The 14,344-nt window shown below is 33.2% G+C and overlaps 1 non-coding gene across 1 annotated transcript; it reads right to left on the reverse strand.

The window, feature by feature from the left end:
- Positions 1-9,111: 9,111 nt before the first annotated feature.
- LOC143407667 (U6 spliceosomal RNA) lies at positions 9,112-9,219 on the reverse strand. The gene has a single exon (XR_013092409.1). It is a non-coding gene; the product is annotated as a U6 spliceosomal RNA (small nuclear RNA).
- Positions 9,220-14,344: the final 5,125 nt, after the last annotated feature.

Genomic DNA, 14,344 nt, shown 5'->3' on the forward strand with positions numbered 1-14,344 from the left:
ACTGCTTTTCATGGTATGAGTATGAAAAGAGATCTTCATGAAGAAGAGATAAATTTTCAGTTTTTAAAGAAGCAATAGATAATCAAATGTACTTGGTGCATGTTCAAATATCTCAAACTTGCTATGGTCTTGAATTAGCAGATAAGGAAAAAAAGCAATTCTGTGGAATGATTATGCTCTCAGAAGCCAAGGAATTTGTGCACCAGATTTTGGTGTAGAGAATAGAGGTTTTGAAATAGTGTGAGCAGCATTTAAATTTTTTTTCTTTACCATTTATTTTTGAAAGGGATAAAAGAATCCCTAATAGAGAATTGCTAATTGAGTTGAGAAATCTAGGTGGCTTTGAGGTAAGTGGATTTTAAGAAAACTTAAATTTATGTCGAATCAGGGATTTCAACAGCATTCACTGAATAAGATAGGTTTGATACTGTGTCATCTTTCCTTCATATCCTGCTCTACAGTATTTCTCCAGGTTGAACTCAATAAGTGAGTTCAAAACTAATCTTTGGTGAAGCACTTTCCAAATGTGTGAGTATCATTCTACCAAAAGAACTAGCATTTGTTGTTTTTTGAGTGCCAGATAGGGCAGGAACTTCCATTGAAATCTTTTGCTACCACATTTTACCTTGTGCAATAATCCCAACGGCTGCTCAAAGTCTGTTCTAATGTCTATTCAAACTTGTTTCATGATAGATTTGACTGAAATTTGTTCTTTAGAACCAATATGCTGCTAATTACCTTTCCCTCCTTTAAAGCCCGAGTTCTGAATAATGTGACTTCCCTCTAGATGTTGTGCTCTTTTAAGAATGTAACTGACTCTAAGGCTTTGACATTTTTTTGTCCCAGATATTTCTCCTGTTTTTAATCTCCACATGTTGTCACATGCCAGGACAGCAATGTACCTCCAGGTGGGAGGACAGAGGGGCAACTGTCTCTGTCTAGGGTGTCAGGGCTGTTTTTCTTCTGTAGTGGAAGTTTTATGTGCTTTTTCCTTTGTGCCCTGTCCCTAGAGACAAACTCATTACTTCAATGACACACATAGCAATTGTGATTCAGGGTTTGACCAGAATACCATAAGTTTACTTTCAGTGAACAGAAGTATTTAATGTCGCTTCTTGCAACTCAAATGGTATCAAGAGACCAACTTGTATGCACTATCTACAAGTATCCTCTTGGGTTCTCTTCTTGACTAAAAAAACCTCTGTCTTTCACATCCCTTTGTGGATCTTCCTAAGTAAAATTTTAATCATAAAACACAAAATGACATAAAACTTTAACATTGAAGGTGCAGTGCTGCTCTTTTAAAAATATTATTTTGATTTGTAGAGCAATGTGAATGATTATAGTCTGACACTAACAAGATTGTGAATCTCATTTCCAATGTTATGAGTTAAGAAAAATGCAAGGCTTTTCTTGAATGTGTAGTGTTTTGTATGCTCAATATTGCTTTCATCAAAATATGTACTGTTGATTCATTCATTACATTTCTTGTCTGTACTTAACTGAAAAGCAAGAAAAAAGAAAATCAAGTGCTTGTTTTTCCTTGAGTTAATTTCCCTTAACATGTATTCAAAATAAGTATTCCAATGTTGCATAATGTAAAATAGCTATGGAATTTGATGATTATAGGAAAGTTGGTGTGGGTGAGAAACACATCATTCATTAGATTGCAAGTAGCAGTATAGGATAGAAAAGGCAAGTTATTATAAACAAGAGCTGTAAATAAGCATTTTTTCTTTTCTGTAACTTGAATACAAATACTTGCATTATGTAGACATATTCATAAATTCTGATGATAACTTAGTGAAACAGGAACATAAATATGGGAAGTAGGCATATTATTAAACATATATGATTTTACAATGAATGCTTATTATTTTTAAAAGTCTGTGTTCCTGGGCTGGGGATGTGGCTCAAGCTGTAACACGCTCGCCTAGCATGCGCGGGGCACTGGGTCCTCAGCACCACATAAAAAAAATAAATAAATAAAGATGTTGTGCCTGCCGAAAACTGAAAAATAAATATTAAAAACTCTCTCTCTTTCTCTCTCTTCTCTCTCTCTCTCTCTGTTTTTTTTTTAAAGTCTGTGTTCCTATGGCTTTCACTTAGAGAAATCCATCTTCTAGTACTATGAGTAGTCTAATAATTTTTTTTCCTCTAGCTAATAACAGTAACTTCCACAATTAAAAATTGAACCATAGCAGTCAAACTTAACAATCCGTTGATCAAGTTACAAAACTGGTGACTAAAAGGAACATGAAACCTGTGAGATGGTTTTACAAAATCTTATTTGAAACTCGTTCAGATTGACATGAGTGCTGTCACAAGTGCTGAAAATTGGTTGAAAGACCATAAATAAAATGAACTCTTATCTGGCAATAAGCTGACTTATGTGAGGTGATTCAGGGGGTTGCTGTCATAAGGTTTTTATTTAACATTACTAGGAATAACCCTTATAATGAATAAAGATCATATTAATTACACTCATGAATGGTACTAAGTGGAGACCTTTTTGCGATCAGAGAAATACTGTGATGCAGAGAGGTCAGACATACGTAGAGAAAATAAAGCACTTAGCTGAAAAAGGTGAAAGCAAATATATCCATGTTTCAGCATAACATATTTGAAATGCAGAATATGAGTGCACAAGAAATATTTATAAAATGCTAATGCATGAAGTGAAGGTTAGAGCAAAAAAATTACATAGAAATATTCTGTGTAAAATTATAGCAAAAAAGTCTATTTTTTGTTTTGTTTTATTTTTATACTAGGGATTGAATCCAGAGTGCTTAGCCACTGAGTCACAATGTCAGCCCTTTTTATTTTTTGAGACAGGGTCTACTAAGTTGCTTAAAACCTGCTGAATTGTTGAGGCTGAATTTGAACCTGTGATCCTACTGACTTAGCCTCTGGAGCCACTGGGACCACAAGTGTGCACCACCATGCCCAGCTAGCCTATGTGTTTTTTAAGCTGCATGCCTATAGATGTTTCGCTATCAGAAGAGATGTGGCTAGCTAGGTGCAGTTGCACAAGCCTGTAACTCCAGTGGCACCAGAGGCTGAGGCAGCAGGGTCCCGATTTCAAAGCCAGCCTCAGCAACAGTGAGGCACTAAGCAACTCAGTGAGACCCTGTCTCTAAATAAGCACACAGATGCAGCTCAGTGGTTGAGTGCCCCTGAGTTCAATTCCTTGTACCAAAAAAAAAAAAAAAAAAAAAGGTGGTGTGGCGATGATATCTTTTCTGTGTCAAGCATTGGCAAGACAGGACCAGGATCCTGTATGCAAAACTGAACTTCTCAGTATCAGGGGAAGGTTGACAAATTAGACAGATTTCAGAAAAGCACAAACGAAGTGGTTAAGGGGCTGGAGAAATTAACTTATGAGGAACGATGAAGAGAACCGATTATGTATTGCTTACCCAAACAAGATGGCTAACAGAGTGGTGAGGAAAGACAAGAAAATATATACAATTATTTGAAGAGTGTAAATACTAACATAGGAGATGGATTGTTAGCTTGGCCCAGGGTGGCAGCAACTTTCAGTTAAAGGGAAGAAAATACATAAACAGGAATTTGGTAGATTATTAAAAAAAAAAAACAAAAAAAACAATTTGCAGTGATGTTATTTGTAAAACAATGGAAGCAATTTTGAAGAATTGATAAACTGTATTGCTTTTTGTTTTTGAAAATGCACAAAAGATTTGCATATTCCCTATTGAGAAAATCTTAGATAAGAGGGAGGAGAAGGAAGAAAACCCCAGTTGTTTACCTCAATTTAGAATTTGAAGATCTTTGTGTATAGTTTAAATTAAATATGATACATTCAAGTAAAGTTAATACTGATTCTTAAATGAAGCTGTCTTAAAAATAGGAGGATTCCTACTTTCATAGGTCTTCTTAGCATTAGATCTACTCTTGACCATGTACTCTATAAGAGGCTATCTTAGCTTGGTCAATATAACAGGAAGATTTTAATGTTTTCTCTTAATAAAATATTTCTTTTTTGAAACTGTTCTCATAATGACGTTGATGGGACAAATTTCACTACCAAAGTGAACTTTGATTTATTTCTATTTTTTTTCTGTCCTGCCTCTCTGAAATGTGGTTCATTTTAGAAGGAAAAATAATGAATGGAATTAAAGTGGCTGCTATAATATGTTATAATAAGCATGAAAGTGAGGAAAAGATGTTACAAAGCATTTTGCTGTAGAATCCAAGCAAAGGAAATGATTCCTTCCAGTGTCAGTGAGGAATATGAATGTATTTTAAAACATTAATGATAAAAGGAGAAAAATGTAAGTGAAATAAAGGCATATATGAATCTCCTGCTTTTTCTGCTTGAGTAGAAGAGTGATTTTCCTTTGCTAGAAGATGCAGCCTGTGAGGTAGAGAGATGCAGAAAGAGAATCTCATTAACATGAGCTCTCCATTCTCCATGCAATTGGAAACTGCCTGCTGTCAGGCTGCTGAGAAGCCAACATATGCAGCTTTCCAGGGCGTGCATGCTGCAGAAGGCTGTGTGTAATTATTTCTGGAAAGGATCCAATGTATGATTCCATGATAATACTGACTTGTAGTCTGTCTTTATCTGAACTGATATTTCCTGTACGTATCATTTAAGCTTCTAACAGTGAGGTGTCACGTTGGGGGTGCACACAGATATTTTCTCTTAAGCTGTGTTGTGCACATTGATATCTGAACTCTGGTAGATTTCCTTTGCTTATTGGAAGAAAGAAAGAAAGAAACTCCTAACATTTGTCTTTACTTTTTTAGGGATTTGTCATTGGTTATAGCCAGTACATTACAGCTTATGGCCAATTATACTCAATTGGTACTATATGTTCTATCTTTAAATTTCTGTTGGATGTGTTTTATACTAAAACTCCCCATAGAATTTTAGTTCCAGGATTGCAAATAAAGTGTTTGCATGGTACCTTTTTACTCTGCTGCAGGAGAACTCGTTTTTTCTTTATTGTTATTGTTTGTTAAAAATAATCAGTTTAATTCAATGAACTATATTTTTTAGACGATTTTATTAAGCACAGAGGATTCTGCAAGATTTAAGTTGATTTTTTCATTTTATAATTTTTAATTTTAGCAAGCTCCTCAGCCTAGAGATTTAATCTAATCATTTTTACCTTAAAAAGTGATAGAGAAGAGATTATACAAGTAGATTGTAAGCAAATGTTTATAACTGTTAAAACAGTTTGCTTTTGTTAATGTGATAATGACTTGGTGGGAGAATGACCTTATTTTTGTAAAAAAATTAATTGCAGTAAACAAAGCCTCTATCATTGACTTTTTCTTATAAGACTAATGATAAACCATGATAATAAGAATCATTTCTGCTGTAACTATTTGTGAATTTAAAAATACCTATGTGAATAAAGGAGTGGTTATTTTTTGTTTTCACTTTTATAATTGGTTTATTACAAATATTTTTAATGCTTCTGATCATTTAAAAATGTTGAATTTTGGGATTGTTCTACTTAGAGAGCTTATACCTGTTTGTTATTATAATATCTGTTTGTTATTCTAATTTATTTAATAACTAAGAATTTATTGCAAATGATATGGAACTTCTTTTTTAAAAAACATTTATTTTTTTAGTTACAGGTGGGCACAATATCTTTATTTTTTTATTTTACTTTTATGTGGTGCTGAGGATCAAACCCAGTGCCTCATGCATGCTAGGCGAGCGCTCTACCACTGAGCCACGGCCCCAGCCCAACAAATGAAATGGAATTTCTAAAAATTAATTGTGTCCTTTTATTTTTTAGTCTTGCCTGGCTTTTGTATGAAATCTTAGCTCTAACCTTTTAACTTTCATATTATTCCTTTTATGCCTCTTAATCTCTAAATTATTTTGAACTCAGGTTTTTGAGCCACAAAATTTCCTCAAGTAACTATGATATTACTTTTTTATTACTCTGCTCTTTGTGGTTCCTTTTTATCTGTCTTTTAAAAGCATTAGTCAAGTTCTACCAGGGGTGAGGGATCATATTAAAAACACTAATAATTAGGCAATGGGACTTCATGAATAAATTGTCCAGATTCTTTCAAATTTGCTACATGATTGCCCAATTTTTGAATTTTCTTTGTGTACAAGAGCATTATTATTAGCTATAATATAATTTGTGCAATGTCTATATTGTCTACTTTATGAATTAGATTGATTTTGGAGGCAGTTAACATTGGTTACCTTCTTAGGAAGCTAACACTTCTTTATTGAATTGGGAAATGATAAGGCTTACTGTGGTCGTTCAAGGTTGAATAAGGTTCTCTTTCTTTCTATTGGCCAATCTTGTTTTGCTTCCCTTGCATGTAAAAGACAATGTCTCAGTTAAATGAAGGGTAATGTATCATTAAATGGCAATTTGCAAAAACTTTTAAGAACACTTTAATATTTAGATGCTAACTATTTCAAATATCCCATTAAAAGGAAGGAAAGATTTGTCTTTGATAAATTTCTGGGACTGAATAAAAATCCTTAGGCACTCAAGTGTTTTACCCTGTAATGCATTAACACATTTATATTCCAGATAAATGTCTCAGAAATGACTGTTTTTAGGCCCACTTTAGGAAGGGCATATTTTGCATATAAAATATTATGATACAGTGACAGAATATTATAGCATTCCGTGAATGATTTAGTGAATACTCTCTCAAGTGTTTTAGGATGCCAAGTATAGCTAAATTACATTATGTACATTTGGCTTACTTATACAAAATGTATTTATTTATAGAAAAAGTAGTTTTTTGAGATGATTCTTTAACATATGTGAATAACTTCCATTGATTTTTTTCCAAGGAATAAGAAGTCTTTAAGTTGGTACGAATGTGAGAGTTTTTGACAATGGTGAGTTTTGTTGCTTAACACTTTCTTTGTAGATTTATAAATAATGACTTATGTTTTAAAGTTATGCTAAAAGAATTGATTTCATTGAAGTAGAGAAGAGAAGAGTGTTCACTGGGGCTGGGAGGAGAAGCAAAAAGGGATGGAGGGAGGTTGGATTTGGGTACCAAAATATGATTACGCCACAGAAATATATTCCAAGGCTCTGCAGCATAGTGGGATGACAACAGTTCACAAGAATTTATTATGTATTTTATAAAAAACTAGAAGAGAGGATTTTGGAGCTTTCCAACTCAAAGAAATGATAAATGTTTTAGAAGGAAATGCTAATTACCCTTATTTGATCACTGAACATTGTATAGTTGCATCAAATTGCCATAGTGTACTCACTAAATATTGTAATCATTATGTGTCTATTAAGAATAAGGAAATAAAGCCAGTTTATGGGTATAGGGAAAGAAGATGTGCACCATATAGGGAAAATGCTTGAGGCAGTTGACGCATAATTACTTATAAAGATAGTAAATTGCTACTATACTAACGAGGGTATAAATAATGGTATACCTAGTCAAAGAGAAGCAAACATTTGTTTAGCAATTAAACTGAAATTTGCGTCTTCATAAGTCCAAAATTTGTTTATTTGAAACTGCCTGTGTCACACAGATACAATATACCAAGCTGAGATTCAAAGCGCCCACTTTTTCATCATTCTAAATACACTGAACTTCCTCTGAGAGTCTAGAGTCTGGAGGCATGTGGAATTAGGAATTATTGGCATGATCCATAGGAAGAAGCCTTGTCTTAGAGCTCTAAAATTTCTGTACATGGGTGCCAGACACCAAGTTCATATCTTGTCCCCCTTCGTTTTTTTTTTTTTTTTTTTTTTTTAATTTGGAGTTTTAAAGGAAAAAAATCAATGAAGTTTGCTGATATCAGGGGCACTTCAGAAATTAGATTAATCACCTTGTTGAAAGTATCATGTTTTAGTATTTACTTATTTGGGTGCTAGAAACTGAACTCAGGGTCTTACACATGTTAAGCGTGCACTCCACCTACCTTGAACTGTATCCCCATTTGTGGAAGATGCATATTTTAGAAAGATGCAGGAAAAAAGCAGGCTCCAGTAGAATGTTAGTTTTAGAAATTGTTTGCTCAGGGAAATATTTCCAAAGATTTGAATATGAATGGGTATGTTGACTAAATACTCTAGAATAATTATTCTATAATTCAAGAATTCAATACATCGTATCACATGTAAAATAGAATGGGATTATCCTGGTACATCTTGTGAGCACTGGAATAAAGCTAGCAACCATTGGTAGCCAACTGTATACTTATGTTTATTGAATTTTGCCAATTGCTAACTATGTTACCATAGGCAATTTACCTATCCCATCTATACCATCAATTTACCTATACCTCAATTTTCTCATCTGTAAATGAGATAAAATAGCATCTTTCATGAGGTTTCTTTTTCTTTTTTATCTTTTATTGATTTTATTTTATTTTTTTAAATACATGACAGCATGGAATGCATTACAATTTTCATGAGGTTTTGTAGGGTTTAAATGTATAAAATCCTTGCTCATTTAAATTGAAATTGCTAGAAATTGCTCATTTAAAGGGGAATCATATATAAATTAAAAATGCATACTGCTGGAAAGAATGCAAGCTTGTTCAATAATGGTTCATATATAAAGACTCATTTTTCCACTTATTAGTTTTGTGATTCTACTTGGTGGTTTATAATGTTGTTTGGTGTGAACAGTGTCTTTTGGCCTCATATATTTGAACAATTTTGATTCTAAGTTCTCTGTGTTAGAGTGTAAGAATACTGTGAAGACAAGAAGAGCATATAAATGGGGTGTGTTGAGAAGACAAAGAGTTGTCAAGAGTCTTGATATTATTTCTTCTCATCACAAATTGCTTCCTGATACTTTATCAAGCTTCAGAAATGTTCTTATGCTGCCTGTTTTTTGTTTGTTTGTTTGTTTAGTTGATTTTATTTTTTTAAATACACAACAGTGGAATGCATTACAATTCTTATTACACATATATAGAGCACAATTTTCCATATCTTTGTATATAAAGTATGCTCATGCCAATTCATGTCTTTATACATGTACTTTTTTTTGCATTACAATTATTATTACACATATATACTACAATTTTCATATCTATGTTTGTATATAAAGTATGTTGATACCCAATTTGTGTCTTCATACATGTACTTTGGGTAATGATGTCCATCACATAAAAATATGGAACTCTTCATGAATTTGCGTGTCATCCTTGCACAGGGGCCATGCTAATCTTCTCTATATCATTCCAATTTTATATATATATGCTGCTGAAGCGAGCACCCTGGTTTGTTATTTTAAACAGCAGCTCATTCAGGGTTCTCTATATCATCTCTCAATTTGTTGTGTTTTCTGCTGCTGACAACTTTTATGCAACTCTTATTATTTCTATTACTATTATCTGATTAGTTTCTGAGAACACTATTATTTTTTATTTCAATTACTTTTTCCACTTATTAGTTTTGTGATTCTACTTGGTGGTTTATAATGTTGTTTGGTGTGAACAGTGTCTTTTGGCCTCATATATTTGAACAATTTTGATTCTAAGTTCTCTGTGTTAGAGTGTAAGAATACTGTGAAGACAAGAAGAGCATCAATAGTCACTGCTCTCAAGTCTCACAGTTTAATAAGGGAGACATACCTGAGGACAGACACATCCATCACAATATGGTAAGAACTTTAATGGGGGCCTATAAACCAGGTTTTGGGATGGAGTATCACTGAATACTTAGGGTAATTTTTTTTTCAGAGAATGTAGAAGTTTCCTTTTAAGACAAGAAGGAAATACAAATTTTAAGGTATGTAGGTATGAGAAGGCCTGGGGTTTTCTGGGAAGTGCTGTCCTATAAAGTTTAAGGAAGGGAGTACTGATAGATGTGGTTGAACTGATGTTTAGAGTGGATTTTCTGAAAGCTATATACATGAATTTATTTTGTATTTTTGCTAATAGACAGCAATAAAATTGCTAATAGGCAGTTTTTTGAGCAGAAACTTAAACTGAGGGACACAAATATTTAATTGGACTTTTTCTATATTTATTATTTTTTAAAAAATAAAGATCACTTTGATCATACATGGAAGATAGACTGTGAATGAGAGGTTGATTTGACAATAGGGAGAAATTAAGAAGGATGTTGTAGATATATAGGGAAAAGATGGATACCTCAATTAAGGCAGTGGTAGTGAAGTATCATGAAGGATGGATTCCAGAGATGTTTTTTAGGAAGCATGAAAGTAACTCAGAAATGGATTGTGAGGAACAAAGAGAAAGAGAGGAATATAATTTGATTTTCTTTTTTTAAATTGGTTGTTCAAAACATTACAAAGCTCTTGACATATCATATTTCATACATTAGATTCAAGTGGGTTATGAACTCCCATTTTTACCCCAAATACAGATTGCAGAATCACATCGGTTACACATCCACATTTTTACATAATGCCATATTAGTAACTGTTGTATTCTGCTACCTTTCCTATCCTCTACTATCCTCCCTCCCCTCCCCTCCCATCTTCTCTCTCTACCCCATCTACTGTATTTCATTTCTCTCCTTGATTTTCAGATTCTAACATTGAGTTTTAGGGTGGGGGCAAGAGATATTATGGATACATTACAATTATTATGAACTTGAGTGACTTTATCTTGGTTTTATAATCTAAGGTTTACCATGTGATGTAGGGCCTCCCAAGGGGGGAGGTGATAGCTCACTGTAGTTTTAATTTCTGTCTCCTTGTTATGTCAAGCATTTTTTCATAAACCTGTTGATCATTGTTTGCTCTCTTTGGAGAAATCTTTATTCAAGATTTTTGCCTATTTTAAATTGGGCTATTAGTTTATTTGATGTTGATTCATAAAGGTTCTTATTTATTTTTGAAGTTTGTATTTCATCAAATATATGGCTGCAACATATTCTTCCATTCTGTAGGTTGCCTTTTCAGTCTGTTGAATGTATTCTTTGCTATGAAGAAGAATTTTAGTTGGGTCTAGTTCCACTTTGTATTTATTTTTAAAGAGAGAGTGAGAGAGAGAGAGGGGAAGAGAGAGAGAGAGAGAGAGAGAGAGAGAGAGAGAGAGAGAGAGAGAGAATATTTTTAATATTTATTTATTTATTTTTTTAAATTTTCGATGGACACAACATCTTTGTTTGTATGTGGTGCTGAGGATCGAACCCGGGCTGCACGCATGCCAGGAGAGTGCGCCACTGCTTGAGCCACATCCCCAGTCCTCCACTTTGTATTTTTGCCTGTAATTTTAGGGTCATATCCATAAAATCATTGAACAAGATCAAAGTCATAAAGCTTTCTCTAGAAGTATTCTTCTAGAAGTTTTGCAATTTCAGGAAGTACATTTAAACCAGCAGTTCATTTTGAGCTGATGGTTTGCCTATGGTATGAGTCCATTTAAAAAAAAAATTGCATGTGGATATCCAGTTTTCCCATTGTCAAATGCTGGCCTGTAAAGCTTAAGGACTATCTTTTTCTTATTGCATATTATTGGAACCCTTATTGAAGATCAGTTGACCATACATGTGTGGTTTTGTTTCTAGGATTTCAATTCTGTTCCATTGGCCCTCCTGTCTGTCTTTAGACCAGTACCACACTATTTAATTGCTATTGTTTTGTAATATATTTTGAAAGCAGTATGTGTGATGCTTCTAGCTTTTTATTCTTTCTCAAGAATGTTTTGACTATTTGGAGTCTATTTTTGATTCAAAGTAAATTTTAAATTTGTTTTTCTTATTTCTACAAGAAATGAGATAGGGATCTTGAGAGGAATAACATTAAAGCTGTTGATAGTTTTTCTAGACACCTCTGATTTTAATCCTGTGACTTCAGAATATTTTCTACCCCTGCAATCCTTGAAAAATTTATTGCATGTGGATATCTTATCTTGAGAAATGGTTTCATAATTTTGCAACAAACAATATTTTATTTATGAATATTTTATGCTTCATTAATCAAAAACATGTGCCACTTATTAATTTCTAATACTTTCCACCTTTCTTAAGAAATGCAGAATGCAGAGTACAGACAAAGAAAATATATAAAATTGACTCAATAGCTTTGACTATGAAAGTCTCAAGAAATGACTGGTAATCAGTTTTGATTAGTGAGAAGAGGGAAGCAAAGAATAAGCTAGCTACCACACTTGTGAGTAAATAGATCAGAGTTCTAATTTTTTTTTCACATGAATGAATGAATTTTTGTTTTTTATGCTACTGTGGAAGAGTAAACATTATGTGAGGACTTCAAATTTGTAACATCCTTGAAAATCTATAAAAAGAAAAAGAAATTGCTCATTTAAAGAGGAATCACATTTAAACTGAAAATATGTACTGCTGGAAAGAGTGCAAGCTTGTTCAATAATTGTTCATATATAAAAACCCATTCTTCCTAAATGGGGTGTGTTGAGAAGACAAGAGTTTTCAAGAGTCTTGGTATTATTTCTTCTCATCATAAATTGCTTCCTGATACTTTGTCGTGCTTCAAAATGTTCTTATGCTGCCTGGTCTGTTTTTTAAACAGCAGCTCATTCAGGGTTCTCTGTATCACCTCTCAGTTTGTCTCAAAGTTCAGAATCAGGTTTGTCGTGTATTCTGCTGCTGACAATTCTTATGCAAAAGGTGACTCAGAACCACAGAATGATGATGTGTCATGTTTTAAGTCAGCTTCTGTGTGTCCAGGTCACATGTCAAAGTATCATAGTGCATGATCCATATGAAGTCTATGAATTCTTCTATAGATCAATGCTTAAGCAGTGCATCTTCTATTTTATTTTTGCATGTTGTGATTTTTTCCTTTAAAGATTTTGTAAGAGTGAGCCCAAAAGTCAGGACTGGTGAGTGTCAGAGGAAAAAAAAATGTTACATGTTATTTTATTCATTTATCAAGAAGTGTCCACTTTATACCATTTTTCTTTTTTTCAAGCAGGGTAATATAAATACTTAGTCTTTGTGAAAGAAAAATCATAAAACACACATGTCCCAAGAAAATAAAATATTAGTATGCTGAAACTATGATATTTTATATGAGGAAGAGATATAAATGTTGGTGCATATGAAAATGTAGCTCATCTTAAAAATAAACACTTGTCTTTCAAAGAATTGTACAACACAATAGATTCAGTATCAATAGTTCTGCATAAATTATTATTATATGGAGGTGCATAAAGCACTCAACTATAGTTAGAAAGATGCAAGTACATCTATGAAAATCAGGCAATTTATGTTTTATTGAAAGCTTATGGTAAAAACAAATGTAATGCCTATTGTTAAAAAATCATGTATTTGTAGTTGTCCATGATCTATTTCAAGGTTAGAAATATTTAATGAAGAAAGAATCAATCTCTAATCAAAATAAATTACAATTTAAGGACAAGATAATATCATGTTTAGAACAATCAAAAATCAGAGAAAGGAACCATCATTGAAGCCCTTATTAGGTAGCATGCATTCTTTCTTATTGATTCCTACCAGACAAAGAATTTAATATCTAAAATTACTTTTTTGAGTAGTAGCTTACCTAGAGACTTAAAATTTTTCTTTTTGACCCTCTCAAAGAATTTCTGGAGGTGAATCAAAAAATGCAGCTCACTCAAAGCCAGAGGGACATTTTGAAGTACAGAATGGCAAGAAATGGGTCTGAAGACAGAAATAGAAGTGGATAACCCAAGACCCTGGATGGAGACAGTGCTAACCTTATCTGGAAGGTAGGGAAGATATTCTTACAGAATACCAAGAGTTACTACCATTCTTATCAGATGATAGTGACTTAGGTAAAGATGACTGTCTATGTGGTCAAACATGCCAAAAGAGGAAATTTATACAGAAAATAAGGTATGAATGAATTAATAAATGATAGTTATGTGGTTTTTTCTATGTACCAGATACCATGTAGGGTACAAAAAAACAAAACAAACAACAACAACAACAACAAAAAACATGTGCTGTGGTGATCACCTGTAGTCCCAGTTACTAGGCAGGAAGATCACTTGAGACCAGAAGTTTGAGACAATAGTAAGACCCTGTTTAAAAATAAATAAATAAATAAACAATAAAGGAAATAACAGATGCAGTCACTCAAATCACTTAGTCTAATACTTAGTCCAATGGGGAATTCAGGAAAATCAACAGGTACACTACCTTATGAGCAGAGCTAACACGGAAGTATGATGCTTAGGGGACCCCAGGAGAGACATATTTATTTTACTTTTCTAGGAAAAGAAAAAATATGAGATTATAATTTTTACAAACAACTGAAGGCTACAGAGCTACTTAAAAATGCTTCTTGGGTCTATATGGAATCTTGAGGGTAGTTTTATATTCTCCATTATACAGATGAAGAAATTGAAGTAGGGAGAAGTTAAGTAACATGTCCAAAGTCACACTCTAGGTTTTGAAGCTGGGAT

The sequence above is a fragment of the Callospermophilus lateralis genome, chromosome 9, assembly GCF_048772815.1.
Source record: "Callospermophilus lateralis isolate mCalLat2 chromosome 9, mCalLat2.hap1, whole genome shotgun sequence".
NCBI classification, from domain to species: domain Eukaryota; kingdom Metazoa; phylum Chordata; class Mammalia; order Rodentia; family Sciuridae; genus Callospermophilus; species Callospermophilus lateralis.